Genomic DNA, 17,582 nt, shown 5'->3' on the forward strand with positions numbered 1-17,582 from the left:
TACTTTTCAAACTTCACTTTTTGTTTCTTTTCTCTATCCACTCATACCACAGCTCCCACTCATTATAATATTCCGTGTTCTCTCTTTTGTTAAGTTCTAATGTTAGCTTATTCATTTCGGCGCACTCTAATATTTTCCTGATTACTTGTTCTTCGGGTGGTAGTTTTTTCTCTTTCCAATACTGAGCGTAGGTTATTCTTGCCGCTGTCGTTATATGTATAATTAGATACTTCTTCTTTTTTTCGTATTCTGTTTTCAGGATTCCCAGGAGAAAGATTTTCAGTTCAAAATCAATATTATCTTTTATTATTTCCATAATCCATTTCCAGATCATTTTCCAGAATTTTTTCACTTGGGGGCAGGTCCACCAGCAATGGTAGAAAGTGCCTTGGTGATGGCAACTACACATTCTATAAACCTAGCAAACCTCATCAAGATCTCCAATATCATTATAATGAAAATAGATTACAACATGATAAAAGTTAGGTTTGTGAAAGAGTTAGGGGCGCTTTAGAGAATATTTTTTTATCCAGTTATGACTGGTTTTGAAATATTAGCTTCCATATCAATTGAAGAACTATTGGTACACCCAGAATCTTGCTTCACATTTCATATGAAACATTTCATACAATAAATAAATATAGGTATCTCATATGTATTATATTTGTTCCCTATCCTAATCAGACCTCATTCAACAGGCGACAAGATCACTATAGAATAATAAAACACCCTTTTTATGACCCTGTCACCCCTTAATTCACTGTAGAGTTGGGACAACTGGATGGCCCTGCACATTTATCTGCCTAAGGCACATTAAAAATTAATTAAAATTAAAATTTACTGGCCAGATTTTGATTAAAATAATTTCTTAAAAATACACATATAACATAAATAAACAACTACATATTCTATAAACCTAGCAAATCCCTTGTCAAGGTCTCCAATGTCGTTATAATGAAAATAGATTATGGCACAATTAAAGAATTAGGTTTGTGAAAGAGTTAGGTTGGTTTTAGATTTACAGAAAATGTCTTGTCCAGTTGTGACTGGTGTTAGCTTCCACATCAATTGAAGAACTATTGGTTCATCCAGACTATTGTTTCACATTTGTGTGTCATATATTTATTTATTATATTTGTTACCTATCCCAATCAGACTCCATTCAGTGGGTTACAAGATCATTATAGTTTAATAAAATTATCTTTTTACAACTTTGTCATTCCTTAATTCGGGGTAGAGTCAGGATGGAGCTGACCGTTTACTGGCCAGATCCACATTAAAATTACAATTTAATTAAAATTAGAAATTACTGGCCAGGTTCATATTAAAAAAATAATTTCTGAAAAATACACATATATAAAAACCTAAAGTACAGTGCTAATTAAAAAGTAGATAGCAGCAATGTCTGTTCATGTGCACATCTAAATAAGTCAGTGTGAAGCAATTTTTTAAAATGCTTACAAAGTGAGAATTGCTTATATCTTATTTGCCATTTTGCTATCATTGTTGCCATCATCAGTTGTTATGGTTTTAACCATGATGCAATGCTGATTTTAACTTCTATGATTTAATTGGCTATTTATTGTACTTGTAATCGAATTGTCTATCATGCACAAGTGTGCTGTTTAAGGAAAAGTTGCCACAAGATTTGAAGAGAATGTTAAAACCACAATCAAAAATTTGGCAGAGTATTTTGGGGATATATGTATGTGTGTGTATTTAAGGGATAAAGCAGGACCATTGGCCATGCTGGATGGAGATTGTGTAAACTAGCATTCTTGCTCATTTTTTAGAGTTTTAGAATCAGATCTATTTACAAACTTTTATCTTTTAATTTATTTTGAAATATGTACTTCATTTTTCCACCCTTATTGGCTTTTTAACTATCTTGGCTGATGAAGATCTTTTGTTTACTCAAATGCTTGTAGACTATGGGTAGTCCAAGACTTATGACCACAACTGAGCCCAAAATTTCTGTTACTACAGTAAGTGAGACAGTTAAGGAGTTTTGCCCCATTTTACAACCTTTCTTGACACAGTTGTTAAGTGAATCACTGCAGCTGTTAGTAACCCAATTGTTAACTGAATCCCCATTGACTTTGCTTGCAAAAGGGGATCACATGACCCCAGGATAGTGCAAACATCATAAAAATGAACCAGTTCCAGTGCTGAATTTCGATAATATAACCAGGGGAATGTTGCAATGTGTGAAAAATGGTCCTAAGGTTTTTCAATATCTTTGTCACTTTGAATGGTCAGTAAATGAATGCTTGTAAATCAGGAACTACCTTCATTTTGCAAATCTTTTGTTGGGTTAATAAAAACACAGCAATTAATTATGGAATATATTTTGATGACTTGTTCATTTAGGAAAATACAGCACTAATTTCTGATATAATCAATATTAAATCTACAACCCTATGTTTTAATACTTTTAAAAAAAGTGAAAAAAATCTATGGGGGGATGTGTCAGCTTTTGAAAGGAAATGAATGGAATGCAGACAAAAAATGGGGACTATTTTTTCCTGCTCCAAACTGATTGGGTAAAAGTACCTAATCAATCCATAGTCAACACTGGATCAAGCCTAGTGTATCATTTGAATTGACTTTAAATTCGAACAAAGATACCTTTCTGGAGTGAATTAGTTTATAAATGTGAGAAAGAAAGCAGCCTATCTGTTTGGCAAATGTAGTGTGATGAAATAAGATTGCATAGAAATTAATCCAACAGTACGGGTTATTTTATTTTTGGTAATAGTCAGCTCAGAAGGATACATACAGAAGTGCAGTTCCGTTTTTAAATTCATCACTTTACCTCCCCACACATCACACAGAAACAACTGCATGCTAAATAGGGAACAAATCTTAGCCATAAAATAAGTATATTTATCGTTCAAATGCACCAGACTCCTAGGGATAAAGTTGGGTGCCTTTGAAAATAAATGTTGATTGAACATGAAATTATAGCGCAAAGGCATATTAAGAAGCCGAAGTTAATTATATAGTGTTAGAAGAAATTATTATAAATTAACAAACTGGAAATTTATTTAGGAAAAGAAATTGGGAAATAATGTAGAGGAACAATAGCACCAAGGATTTCATTAATGATGTAGTATCAACAGAAGCGTTTTTTTTCTTTTGTCCATAATTCACATTCCATTATGTGTGGTGCACCTGGAACTGCATCAGAATGTATCAGGTGCAAAGAAAGAAGTGGATTTAGCCATTGCAAAGAAATGTGGGTTTACATAATTAAATATGTTTCCTTCCTTCCTTCCTTCCTTCCTTCCTTCCTTCCTTCCTTCCTTCCTTCCTTCCTTCCCTCCTTCTTTCCACAATCTTCATAGAGTTAGCTACCTATCAGACAGACTGCCTATCTTGTTGGCAGACAGACAAACAAATGTAGACATCATTGGGAGAGGAAATTCACAAAGGTTTATGACTTCATAATCTGGGGCTTTCTGGCAAGATCACAAAGCTTAGATCCATTGTAGGCCATCTTGGAGGCAGTCTGGATGACAGTAGTTGATGTTCTCTGGTAGCTCTAGATTTGCATGACTATAGACATGCCATGATTATAAGTACCATCCACCTCATGGAGAACAAGACAAAATCTCAGTAACATTCAAATTCATTTTAATATACTCTCTGAAGACTTGACAACTATGAGCCTGGAATGTAAGTTATCTTAGTAGGGTGATTAAAAGAAGCCAATACAACTCTCATCTGTTCATTAAAAGATACTGGATAAGTTTCTATCTCAGGACAGGGAGAAAAGAAACAAAGCCCCATCTTTAAGACTGTGTGCACTCAGTGTGCTATATAGCAAACATCTCTGCAGTCTGGGGAAAGTGTATATTTTTCTCAACTAACATTTTGTTTGGGAATCTTCTCACATCATCACTTGATCAATTAATATCTCACCTTATGTCTAAGAGCTATTTGTTATTAGGAAACCGCTGTTTCCTAATGTGGGCAATTTTGAGATGAGTGAACTTCCCAGAATTTTTAGCAATAAGTGGGAAACAGCACTGTCTTCATCAGCAATGCTGTCTTTGGTGGGCCTGCAGACAAATGGACATTTTGGATCATTCAATGTTGGCCTGTAAATGTCATGTGCATGTTTCATTGACAGAGGCATACCATATTTTTCAGAGTATAAGACGCACTTCCCACCCCCCCAAAAAAAGTGGGTGGAAATGTCTGTGCATCTTATACACACATGTTGCTGAATGTTGCTGAAGCCCCGCCCACCCACTGGCCCCTACCTTTCAGCTGTTTTTGGCCTCCGCGCGGCGCTTTTTCAGCCTCCACACCATTTTAGGTGTTATGTTACTGTGCAAAAAGAATTAAAATACAGTTGCATAGACAAATTATTTATTATTAATATTAGAGCATCATTATGTAATGTAAGTTGTATTTTTCGGAGTATAAGATGCACTACCTTTTTTGGGGAGGAATACAAAGGAAAAAAATCTGCCTCTGCCTCCTAGCAATTTGCCTCCTTGCAGCAAACAGCAAACAGCCTGTTTCAATTTCATTTTATTTTCAGCACAGTCTGATTAGCAGAAGAAAAAACAATCTGCCTCTGCCTCCTAGCAATTTGCCTCCTTGCAGCAAATGGGTCATGCAGCAATAGGCAATGGCAATCCCTGCAGCCTGAAACAGCTGAGAGTCAGAAGGCCGATCCAACAAACAAACAGCTGCTTGTGCTAATCAGGCTTTGCTGAAGCTGAAATGGGTTGTTTGCTGTTTGCTGCAAGGAGATAAATTCCTGGGAGAGAGGCCAAAGGGTGTGGTTCGGTGTGTGGGTGGGGCTACATTCGGTGTATAAGACGCACCCAAATTTTCACCCTCTTTTGAGGGGGGAAGTGTGTCTTATACTCCTAAAAATACAGTAGTTAAAAAAGGTAATGAGTAGGGGGAAAAATGTTTGAATTTGTGCTCAATCTTCATAATAACCTGTAGTTTTGCTTACTACTACTACTACTACTACTACTAATAATAATAATAATAATAATAATAATAATAATAATAATAACAACTTTATTGTTATTGTTGGTGTATACACAGTACATCCATACAACGGAATTTACTTAACACCCAAAGACCAGGTCCAACATACATAACAATCCCCAAACACACTTCCACCCACCACAACTCCCCACCCCTAAACCACCCAAACATCCACACAACAGACCAAGTAATACTGTCCAACAGCTCACTGATGGTGGCCCTTTAGTTCATTGTTAGGTGCAATTATAGCTCTGGGATAAAAACTATTCAGAAAACGTGTGGTCCAAGTTTTAATTGTTCTGTATCTTCTGCCAGAAGGCAACAGTCCAAAAAGATTGTAAGCAGGATGGGAAGAGTCTCTGAGAATGTTATGCAACTTCTTCAAACAGTGAGATTTGAAGATGTCGTCCAGGGCTGGTAGCTGGAGTCCGATGATATTCTGGGCAATTTTAATGATTCTCTGTAGAGCTTTTTTGTCCACTACAGAGCTGCTCCCATACCATGCAAGAATGCCGTACGTCAGGACACTCTCAATGGTGCTTGATAGTAAGACAGAAGTAGATGCTGAGATAGATTATATACTTATATAACTTATATAACTTCCAAGAAAAAAGCTTGTCATTGTTTCTTTCTAAAATGTAGGCACTAAACCAGATTAATTCGACCTTCAGTATCCAAGGAGTTAGTACCAGGCAGCTGAGCCACAGGTATTGGCTAAAGGTCATCCAAACAGAATCAATAATCCTACATAAAGTAGGAGTACAGCTGTATTTACATAGACCATCTTAATGTAGTTAAGCTTCTCCAGTCATGTACTACCTGTATGTATAAAATTATTGCGGTTTCTTCTCACATGCCTGCAATCTTGGGAAATGTGAGATACAGAGGAAATATATTTCATTACTTGGCTCATATATAAATATTTTATGTCCCAGGAAGAGTTAGAGTAAGAAAAATCTCCTTCTACTTGTTACAAATTCACTTTGAAATACATGAATACATTCAATCTCTCAAATTAGTCCTTTGTGGTGGTCATATCACTTCCTGCTCTGCCAGCACTGTTGTCCTCCTGTAGAGAGTCACTTAGAATGGCCAGATACTTTATAGAGACCTTAAGTTTCCAGCAGTCTGACATATTGCTTTTTAAAAAGAAAATAATTGCATCTGGCTTATAATTCTGAAAAACCACAGGCTTAAAAACAATAATAGAGGACACACAGCTCTGAAATAATGTGCTTTGTTTGTTAAACATGACCATTTCACGGATGATGGTCTTGATGAATGTATGTACACTGAGAGCATATGCACCAAGACAAATTCCTTGTGTGTCCAATCACACTTGGCCAATAAAAAATTCTATTCTATTCTATTCTATTCTATTCTATTCTATTCTATTCTATTCTATTCTATTCTATTCTATTCTATTCTATGATGGAGTTCTCAAGCACACATATAAGTTACAGTGGAAAAAGAGAGAGAGACAGACAGACAGAGAGACACAGACAGAGAGAGAAAGAGAATGAATGAGAGAGAGAGTGACTGAGAGAGAAAGTGATTATGTATCTATATGTAAGCGATGTGTTCTCTTCCTTGGAACAAACTGGCATCACACTTTGCTTCCATGAGGATTTTTTCCCTTAGGTTTCTATATCAGAAAAGGCTTCTGTGCAGATTTTGTGCCTCAGAAGAACCCTGGCCAAAGAGCCTGGCCAAAGAGCACTGGCCAACTATTTTAGCAAGCTGTGCTGGAGAAGGTTGAGCACCATATCATCTGGCTCTACTTGCCAAAGCCTCAGGCAAGTCATGCCAGAAGAGGACAGCAGCACCTTTCACATATATTTGGCCACTGTATCCCCCAAAAAAAACCTATACTGAGAAGGGACCCTCAAAGCAGAGCAAAGGAAAGAAAGATCATCCCTTTAAGTCTTAGAAGTGAGGATGCTGTGTTACTCCGCAAAGCAGCTCCGAGGAAGTGCTTCTTTCGAACCTTTGAAGCCAAAATCACCCCTTTGAAGTTTTTCACAGCCCTAATAATAATTGCAAAAGTCATTCACAGACTTGTCAGCCCTTGAATCTAATACTTTCCTCCTTGCAGAAATGTAAAATACTATTTTCAAAGAAATCTTCAAGGCCTTTTAGTGCAGAGCATGATGTCCTGTCCTTTCAAATGTGCTAAGCTCCCAAACAACTTATTAAAAGCTGAGCTCTCCAGAGAATTTTGAATCAGAGATGAGTTACTGTAGATGCCTGCTAAAATCAGTCCACTTTCCACCGAATTTGATATAGCACATACTAAATAGAATCAAAGACTTCCGATAATATGTTCCCTTCATTTTTTGTACTTGTTCCTTTTATCCCATGATTAGGCAGAATTTTGCACAGTTGGAATTTTTTTTAAGAAAATACAAGTGTGACGGGTGTGATAAAACACGAATAATGGTGTGTGTGTGTGTGTGAGAGAGAGAGAGAGAGGGAAACAGAGAGAGAGAGAGAGAGAGAGAGAGAGAGAGAGAGAGAGAGAGAGAGAGATCCATGAAATATTTGCATTTATCATTCATACACTAAAGATGACAATCTTTAACATGTGCATCAACTCAATTTCTGAAAAAAATATGTTTTAAATTTTACAAAGTGCTACATAATCAGTCAGGCAGATCATCAAATTGTGTCATGCAGAGAGGTGTAAAGGAAATGCATTAAAAGAAGATTGCTACAAGTAATACATACACTTCTCATTAATTTTACTCCTAAGTTACCACTTGACAAAAACTGCATATTAGCTATTGGTGGGGAACAAAAAGCAAAGTACACGAACAAAGCTAGAAAACTAACAAATAAATTGTCATTTTATATTAGTGAAAATGGAGTTCTATATTCCAGGCAAGGTGACAAATTATACCTTCACTTAAAACAGATGTCAGAATGATAATTTCCTATGATGATTTCATCACTCTACTGCATGGTTCACTTAAACTGTAATATATGAGTCATCCTAATATACTATTTTCAGAGAGATTGACTGCCAGTTGCTATAGATGATTCTCTTTGTGTGTTTATGCAAGTATGTCTTTTAGAGAGAGATTTATTCATTTTTATTTGTAACTAAATCATACAGCTATGGATAAAATCTATCTATGTGGTAGCATCTTAGTGGCCCATAATCAGTCAAATCATACAGGTATGCATTGAAAGTATAGATATTAATTAGCAAAATAAATAATTTCATACAAGAAGTTATAGTTTTGCAAAAGTTTGATGGTATGGTTTCTGACCTTAGCTTAGTGATGAGATTCCTGAGGTACCTGAGGAATGAATATGATGGTTTTCCATTCTATAATAAAATAATCAATAATCTGCAATGTCCTTGGCTGGCTATCTTTCAATTTCATCCCATAAGACAAAACAGACAAACAAAAAAAGAACACTAAATTATTATAGAGAATTTATTAAATCAAAAAGTAGTCACAGCCAGAAAGGCAGCAATGCTATAAATAAAGAAAAAGCAATAACAGAGCATCTCTGCCTATTGAAAATAATAAAATTAGTTTAAAACTCTACCAGAAAAAAATATACAAACAATAGGACTGACTTCCCATTCTTTTAATTAATACCTTAAAATGCTAATCTGTTTTTTGTCACATCTATTCTTTTCCCCCTCTTTCCTCCATTTCCTTATTAATCCTTTTTTCCCCTTCATCTTCTTTGTTGAAAATCTCTGTTGATACAGCATAGAAAAAAACAACAACACACTAAGCTATCTCAGTACAAAACGCAATGACTACCATGAATGCTATGATTTTTTTTCAAGGCTTTTAAAGGACAAAAATATATATTTTCATCAGAAGGCAATATAATGTTCAGAAAAAATATATGTTTTAGTGACAAAATAGATGAGTAATGAGGAAACCGATTCTGGTTCTGCATTTTTCTCAAACTACCATAGGTATAATTTACCTGAGCACAGAATTATAGAGCAGCTGAACAGTAAAGAGAATAGTTTAATATACTGTACAGTGCTAGGGTGAGATGCCACATATTCACTATCTTTGTTATTTGTATAGGGAAGGAATAGGTTGATATCTATTCATTCCATCTTAAAAACTATACAGGTGCACCTATAGCTATATTAGAGAGCACTCTAATTTTAAAAGGAATGGAAATCACTGGATTTCAAATCAAATTATAGGCTTGGGTATTCTAACTTTCCCTCTGTACAATAGAATAGAATTCATGAAATGATGTGCCCCATCTTAGTCTTCTTTTTGCATGCCTTATGCCTCTCTACCCTCAGATATTCTATGGTATAGTGTAAAATGTGCAGGGAACATTCTAGGGAAAGGTAGATGATGGGGAAACCTTATGAAAATTATCTTCTTTTTAATACAAGGAGAAATGCATGATCCAAACTTATACTCAACAATTGATGGGTAACTGCTCGTCATCATATGTTCCTAGCTTTCAGAAGTTTTACCTTTTAAAGTCAACTCGTGACCATTTTTGAGCAAGGTAAATGGACTACTGGGGCTGACTTAGAAATATCTTCTTCTAGGATGTGATACAGAGAGTAGATATTGAGAATAGAAACGTGTAACTTGTTATGAATTGGAAAGAACTGAAGAAGCTTCTTAGATAAGAAGCAAAATGTCTTCAAGGAGTAAAAAAGAAAGTCCAGTTGTCTTTTGAAAAAGCACCTTTGGGACAACCATGACCTGGATGACTGAGAATGTCCATAGCAAAGAAGATGCTTGTTGCTTATTGTGACATGTATTGAAAGATTTTATTTCAACATATTTAAACTTTCAAGGTGTATGGATTAATAATTGTAAGAGGCTTACATTAAGAGACAAATTCTGCCAAGCATGGCTGTTTTGGGAAATTATTGATCTAGCCTGTTGATGACTTTTTCCTTCAAAAAGTGGAGAAGGGCAATCCAAGATTTGTTTCTAGGAGAAAAATAATAGACAGGTGGAAAATAGGAGAAACTTCGGGGGAAAATAACCACCTAACGCTGAAAGTTTAGATATTTCCAGACATTAAAGCTGAGTGTACATTATTTGTTTAATTATTTTTTACTTATTTAATTCCTATAGCTGCCCATCTTATCAAAAGCAACTCTAGATAGCGTATAACAACGCTAATACTTGAAGGCAGATCTTAGACTTTAAAAAAGAGGACATTTTAATAAATTCAGAACAGTGGAGTAGGACTCCATGGAAGGAAAAATAATTGAGAAAATAATCCAAGATGGTTGGAAGCTACCCCAAAAAAGTGAAATTAAATGCTTAATTGCAAGCAGTTCAAATGAGGAAAAAGAAATACAGCAGGAAAAAGGCCAATATCATTACAAGAACACTTATTTGAAATGTGAAGATTTTAAACGATAATTGTTCTGGTCTAAGACTGTAATAATAAATTGTATTGTATTGTAAAGGATAAACGTTGGAGATGGTGTCAGGAATGCTAAAGCTCATAATGACCTGAGATTAGTTAACAAAAGTGTCACTTTCAAATATGTTCCATTTAAAACAATAAGAAACAGTGCCACTCAGTGAACATGAAAAATGAGTGACAAATAACAAAGAAAAGGAAGAGCTTCTACACTGATTCTATCTTCTCTGCATTTCACTAAGCAATTAAGATTCTAGTTCCAACAAAACAGAAGTATACTTAAGCCTATTGACTCTGAGTTCAAGTGAAACAAACAATGCTAAAAATGCTTGTTGAGGGTTTAGATGAATTTCTATTCATTATCCTTAAGAAATTTGGTAGAATGAGGAAACTATTTGAGAAAATTATTTTTTGTTTATTTCTAACTTTAAAAAGAAGATGAACCAGATTACTTAGTCAGACAATAATCTTAAAAAAAAATCTAGGTCAGGTTATGAACAATTCACCTATAAACATTTTGAAAATAATACAGTAATTAATAAAAACTATCTTGGATTTAGTATTTCATGATATCCCAATTAGCATGTATGGATTAGACAGTAGATTCATAACTAGCTTGAAAACTACTCAGTGAGTAGTCATGAATAGTTCCTTATCAAGTGGAATAAAGTGAGATATATTTCAGAATATTATATGAGTTGTTCCTGTGCCTCAAACATTTTCATAAATGATCTGGATGAAAATTATATACAATTTTCAAATGATACAAAACTGGGTGGGATACTTTAAAATCTACCAAACTGGAAAGGAGTTCAAAATTATTTTGATTAGTGAGAGAAGTAGTATTAAAATAATAGGATGGTATTTGACAAAGACAATTAAGATTTAATTAAAATTCAATATATATGCAAAAAGTGGTGAGTTTCTGGACTGGTAGTAATACATGCGAAATTGATTTAGAAATCATGTTGAATAGGAGTCAAAATTGTGAAAAGGTTGATAAGAGGCAAATACAATTTCTGGCTGCATCAGTAGAATTCTAATTTCCAAATTACAAAAAAAATAGTAATTCTATTCTATTCTGCATTGGTCAGGTTTTATTTTAAACTTTTAGTTTAAGAAGATGAGAAGGGCAATGCAGATAATCAACAGCCTAGAAACTAAACCTTATGATCAAAGACTAATGTAACTGGGTATGTTCACCTTGCAAAAAGATTATTGCAGGGAACAAATGGTAACATTTTTCAAATATATGAAAAAAATAGAGAGAGAACGTTCTCCAGAAATAACCAGAAAATAAGGATCAGTATTGTTCTCAAGTTACAAGAAGACTGACGCTGGTTACATGTTTGTAAGACTATTTTGATAGGGGAATCAGTTACCCCTTGTTGGCATTTTCCAGCAGAGACTAGACAAATTTTTATTGGTAATGCGTCTAGATTTTTATAATGATTAAGGAGATAAGCTTAATAGTCTTAATTTTCCTAAGAATTCTATGTGGTATGAATTAAATGATAATTTCTTGAGGGCATATACCTGTAGTTAAACAAATAAATGCATCTCCACAGCATGATATATTTTTTCAGGTTCACCATATGTGATAGCTATTGGAACAAGAGAAGTCCTTATTATTTCTTTAAAACTGCCATCCCCATCATGAATATAAATTTCACTCATATCAATTCCTGCCTTGCAGAAATAAAACTGCACTTGAAGCTATCTGAGTTTAAAACAAGCTTTAAAATGGCTCAGCCAGATGTTTGAACAGTATGCTTGAATGTATTTTGAATGAGAAATATCCCATTTCATTAAAAAGAAAAATCCTGAGTTATAAAAATTATTTACATGTAATTAAAGTTGACTACCATCAATTTGACTACCAAAACAGGATTAGGGAGAGTATATTAACAAAATACAAAACAAATACAAAACAAACAGCAATATGTGTATTTGTATGTATAAGGCAGTTAGCGACAATCTCAAAGTAGATGCTATTTACTCTCTATCTACTACTGTTCAGCTGATAAGGAAGAAACAATATATAAAATATCTTATGTGTTTGTGTCCAAACATAGACATACACATACAAAGACCATCAAGAGACTGCTAACAGAAAATAGAAAAAACTAGGTGGCCCTTCATAACTGCACCCATTAAATTCTAACCTCAGCTGTACCTTTGGCTGATTTTTCCACTGAGGTACAAGTTGTTGTAAGAAAAAAATCTAATCTGAAAAAAAAATTATGGAAAAATATAGGTTGTAATTGATGGTAGTATAAGGAAGAAAAATCACATGAAATGGGAATATGATTCTTCAGGTATTTAAAACTCTGTATACCCTGTGGAGACAGAGTGACCTACTGAGTGACCTATTGAGCCCCACTCAACAGTAATATAGATTGAAGGTCTATAGCAAAAGGGTAGAATTTCTCTGCTTGCATTAGTTGGGAAACATGTTTGAACTATAGTGGAAACTTTCCTCAAGATGTTTTCTTCTTTCTTCTTTCTAATTATTATTTAGCATATGGTGACAACATGATAGAAGACATACACACAATCCACATAATTATATACCAAACTTCTATGGGCATATGCTTCATCACTGGAGGTTGTTAAGAAGAGACTGGACAAACTGGACTTGTCTGAAATGGTATAGGATCTCCTGCTTGAGCAGGGGGTTGGGCAAGAACTGTGATGGCGAACCTATGGGACATGTGCCAGAAGTGGCATGCAGAGCCATCTTTCCGGGCACGCGAGCCGTCGCCCATTGCTCTTCCAGGTTCTGGCACAACAACAAACTGGTCTTCACATGCACAGGAGGGCCAGAAACCGAAACAGCAGCCACCCGATGCACATGCACATGCTGGGAAGATGATCTTCTGGTTTCTGGCGTTCATGCATGTGCAAAGCCCAGCTGGCCAGTGTGCATGCATGCACGGGAAAATGTAAGATCATCTTCCCAGTGCGTGCATGTTCACTGGGCAGTTGCTCTTCTGGTTTCAGGTGCTCCTGCGTGTGTGAAGACCAGGTGGCCTGCACACCATAACCCAGAAGAGCAAGAGAAGCAGAGCTGCCAGCCAGGATGGGTGGGCCGGGGCTTCCCTCCCTCCCTGTCCGAGCAGGCTTCTTGGGTGGCTCCAGCCCTCCAGCTCCCAGCACCAATGCACATCCATGGTCCAAAGCACCTGGCTGGCTTGGGTGCATGGGGAAACAGTGCAGCATTTGCTGGCTGGACGGCTGCCTACTCCATCCACTGCTCCTGCCCCTGTGAGGGGTGAGGGGGCGGCGGTGGTTCTCATGATGACGCTTCCGGCCGGGATGCTGGAGCTGCTGTCGGAGAGGCAAGCTGTCCCAGGAGGAGAGTGCAGCTCCTCAGACATGGAGATGCCGCAGAAGGGTAAGAGGCACGCTGGCTGGGAAGTGGACAGGAAGGGGGAGGGAGCTACACTGGCTTGTTCTCAGTGGTGGGCTGGGGGGGCTTCATCCTGGACAGAGTTGAGGTGAAGCTCTCCTGCCTGCTGGCCCCCAACCCAAGCCCCGGGAATGCCGACACCCCTTCCCTCTGAGGCCAGGAAGGGGCTCTGGCTTTCCAGCAGAGGGAGGCAGCATTCCATGCCCAACTTTCTCTCTAAATACAGAATGCTAACTGCATTTACAATTAAAAGGGGTGGGGGGGAGGCCAAGTCAAGTTGACTTAACTTTGCTTAGAAGTACAAATTGCTTATGAATATGTCTCCACAAGTGTAATAAAAGAGCTACCAATAACACACTGGTTTCTTTTTGTTCCAGGGACAATTGTGAATCTCAGCTCAGCTCAACCTTTTAAGATATCTTGAAAAATCATACACAGTGAAAACCCAGTCCTGAAGATCAGTATTACAATGGAAAAGAAAACCTGGAAATTTTCAGCTCTGTGACTGAAAGACAAAAGGGCCTTAGACACAAGTAACATAAAAAGAAGGAAAAGATCAATGAAACTTAAATTCCTGAACAATGTATATAATACATGATCCTTTAAGTAAAGGGAAGAGTTTCCCTGTCCATCATTTCTGACTTTAGGAGGTAGTGCTCATCTCTGTTTCTTGGCAGAGGGAGCCAGCATTGTCTGAAGAGATTTTCTGTGGCCAGCATGTCTATATGCTGAGGCACATGGAACTCTGTTACCTTCCCAAGGAAGTGGTACCTATTAATCTATTTGCATTTTCATGCTTTTGAACTGCTAGGTGGCCAGGACTTGGGGCAAGGAATGGGAGTTCATCCTGTTGTGCGGCACTCAGGTCTCAAACCTGGGCTGTCAGCTTTCTAGCTGACAAGGTCAATTATTTTTAACCACTGAGCCATCTCACCCCACACTTTTAATAACTTAATAATTTTATTTACGTACTAAGTAAAGAAAATGATTTTGTCTGGGTGCAGTAATACAGATCAGAGAGAAAACTCAACTAAACTATCACTGCTGTAAAGAGATGGGAATACTATTTAAAGTCATTGTCATCACACTCACCATCATTATTATCTTCAGAAATATTACCACCATGCTGTGACATTCGCTAATATTTTATTTATTCGTGTACTTGTTATTGTTGCTTACTTCAGTAGACTCTGAATATGAGATAGGCTGGACTAAAAAACCCATAATAATAAAACATTATAGTCTTCCACAAACACAGGCCTGGGAGCAGAGGCAGACACTTAAGAGCTTTCCGGAAGCCCAGGAGAGTTGTTAAAGGCACACTATCATTGTCCTGGGAAATGTCATTGTCAAAGCGAGCCCTTTCATAAATCATCATTTCCTTCCAACTTTTGAAAAGGCATGTGATCTATTTTTGCTTTACTTTGATCTAACCAAACTCAAATATGAGATCTTTCTAAGAAAAAATAATCTATATCCCCTGTAGCTTCAGTAGCATATGAAGGTACTTTCAAAGAACTGGAGTTTTGAAAAAAAATATTACTGAAAAAAATGGGAATATATGCCATTATGTAATTTTTCCAAAGTGGACAAGGATTCATAATACCGATGTCTTGCCTGAAGTCCAACCATCTAGCTTATTATCTACTTGCAGTTCACTATGCACAGAAATCATATTATGTATTCATAACATATATGAGCTCATGCTGTCTGAAAAGTCGCATGTTGCTGTGACTGTATTGTTAAGCCATAGAAAAGTTCCTTAAGGCAGAGCACAGAACATCTCTGCTGTTGTAATTGTTTAAGTAAACATAAGAGTTTTATTCACATGAGAGCAGGGATCTGTTCAAGAAATTGCTTCTGAGGGAACCAAGTGCCACACTTTAAGGCAGCGAGGATGGTAGAAGGAAGGGGAGGCAGTAGCAATTGATTTTTAAAAAATCTCTTCAGGAACTATATCCCCCACCTACACCCACACCCCGATAATGAAGTCAATGTAATGTACTGCCAATGAGTGTATTATGCACCATGCTACTTTTTTCATGTGGCAGCTAAAAATATTATGCCGGTATCCTAATTACTTTTAATAAACATCAGGAAGCAGGCAGCACATAACCCCTAAAAAGGAGCTGGAGAACAGAATAGTTAAGTCTATCTTGAAATGAATAACGTGCAACAGAAAAATAATGATTGATCTATTATGCATATGGAAGCCTTGAATAGGCTTCAATATTTCTGTCCCATAGTTTTGTGGTCTAAGAAACCCTGCTTTAAAAACAAATCTCTATCACAGTTGGTGTATTTGATCAAGAACAAGGAGAAGAAGAAAGGAAAGGCAGCAACTGGATTACAGATTAAACCATGAAAAAAACCCACTTTATAGAATGAGTTCCTGGATTTTACTTTGAAAACAGATGTGTAACTGTTGTGAAAGATTAAATCAAAATTAATTTCAAATTCCAAAGAAATGGCAAGTGATAGATATGTACTTTTTCTGAATCATTGGAGGTTGAGTATTAAATGACACAACCAACATTAATTTATCTAGTAATTACTAACACGTGATTTCATGAAAGTTACATGAGTGCAAATCAAATTGATTTTAAAAAATCCTATTCAATATAACACAAAAAAGGAAGTATTCATTAACTACAATACATGAAAGATTATAGAAGAATCTTTGTACAATATTACAATTTTTTGTTTCCTCTCTGGATAATTAAATTTCCTATTAAAAGCATGCATAACTGAAGGGACAATTGAATCATTAATATTTAAATTTTCTATGGACTTCAAACCAAGTGTTTGTTTCATGGGCAATCTTCTGTATTCATTACGTTATATTATTTTATTTTTAAATAGACATATTGGCTGCTTTATTGTTAAAATAAGTGTTTCCATCTTTAGCATTTTCAACAATAAGAGTGAATGCTGTAAAGGAACAAATAAAATACTTCATTCTTTTTCTATCCTTTGATTGTATGCAGAGAAAATACCTTCAGAAAACTAATGCCAGGATTACGGTTGAAGGTAGAGCTATGGGATCCTATTCAAAAGAATGAATAGGACTGTCCTCAAATGGAATTCAGTACCCTTTCCTAGTTTGAAGTACATTAAGTAATATAGATTACCTTCTAAAACAGTGTTTTTCAATCTTGGCAATGTTAAGATGTGTGGACTCCAAGTCCCAGAATTCCTCAGCCAGCATGCTGGAAATTGAAGTCTGTAGATCAGGAGTGTCAAACTCACAGCCCAAGGGCCTAATGCATCATGCATTGACCATGCCCACCCCCAGTTTAGCAAAGGGGGAAAAAAGTTGTGATATGTCATGTGTCATCAGAGGTTTGACACCCCTGCTGTAAATCTTAGAGTTGCCAAGATTAAGAAATGCAAGGAGTGCAAATTTGCTCACCTTAAAGGCATGTTGAGGGATGTTACTATAAACCTTAGGGGGGCAGGTAGTTTGGAAGTAGCTTCAGGAGTCTGAGAGCACCTATTTTTCTCCTTACCTTATTCTCCAAACAGAAACAAATTAGGGGGAAAAAACCTTGCATTTTTAGCACATGTACTTGGCAACTCTAGGAGTCACAAAAGACATGCCATTGAATTGCATATTTTAGTTTTATTTTTCTTAGGCAGGACATTGAAATGACATTAAGTAATTCTGGGATATACACACCCAAAAAATCCATCCTTTCTTCAAAAAAAAATAAATAACTAGCTAGGTAAAGGTAAGGGTAAAGGTTCCCCTGGCACATATGTGCTA

The 17,582-nt window shown here is 36.3% G+C and overlaps 1 protein-coding gene and 1 long non-coding RNA gene across 5 annotated transcripts in view; one reads left to right on the forward strand and one right to left on the reverse strand.

Annotated features, from left to right (window-relative positions):
- Window positions 1-17,582, reverse strand: part of TCERG1L (transcription elongation regulator 1 like) — a 183,575-nt gene that overhangs the window by 93,609 nt on the left and 72,384 nt on the right. The gene's annotated exons all lie outside the window — the stretch shown is intronic.
- LOC117676741 (uncharacterized) lies at window positions 3,497-14,432 on the forward strand. The gene is made up of 2 exons (XR_004594494.3): window positions 3,497-3,678; window positions 14,194-14,432. It is a non-coding gene; the product is annotated as an uncharacterized LOC117676741 (long non-coding RNA).

The sequence above is a fragment of the Pantherophis guttatus genome, chromosome 6, assembly GCF_059756535.1.
Source record: "Pantherophis guttatus breed Tessera chromosome 6, ASM5975653v1, whole genome shotgun sequence".
NCBI classification, from domain to species: domain Eukaryota; kingdom Metazoa; phylum Chordata; class Lepidosauria; order Squamata; family Colubridae; genus Pantherophis; species Pantherophis guttatus.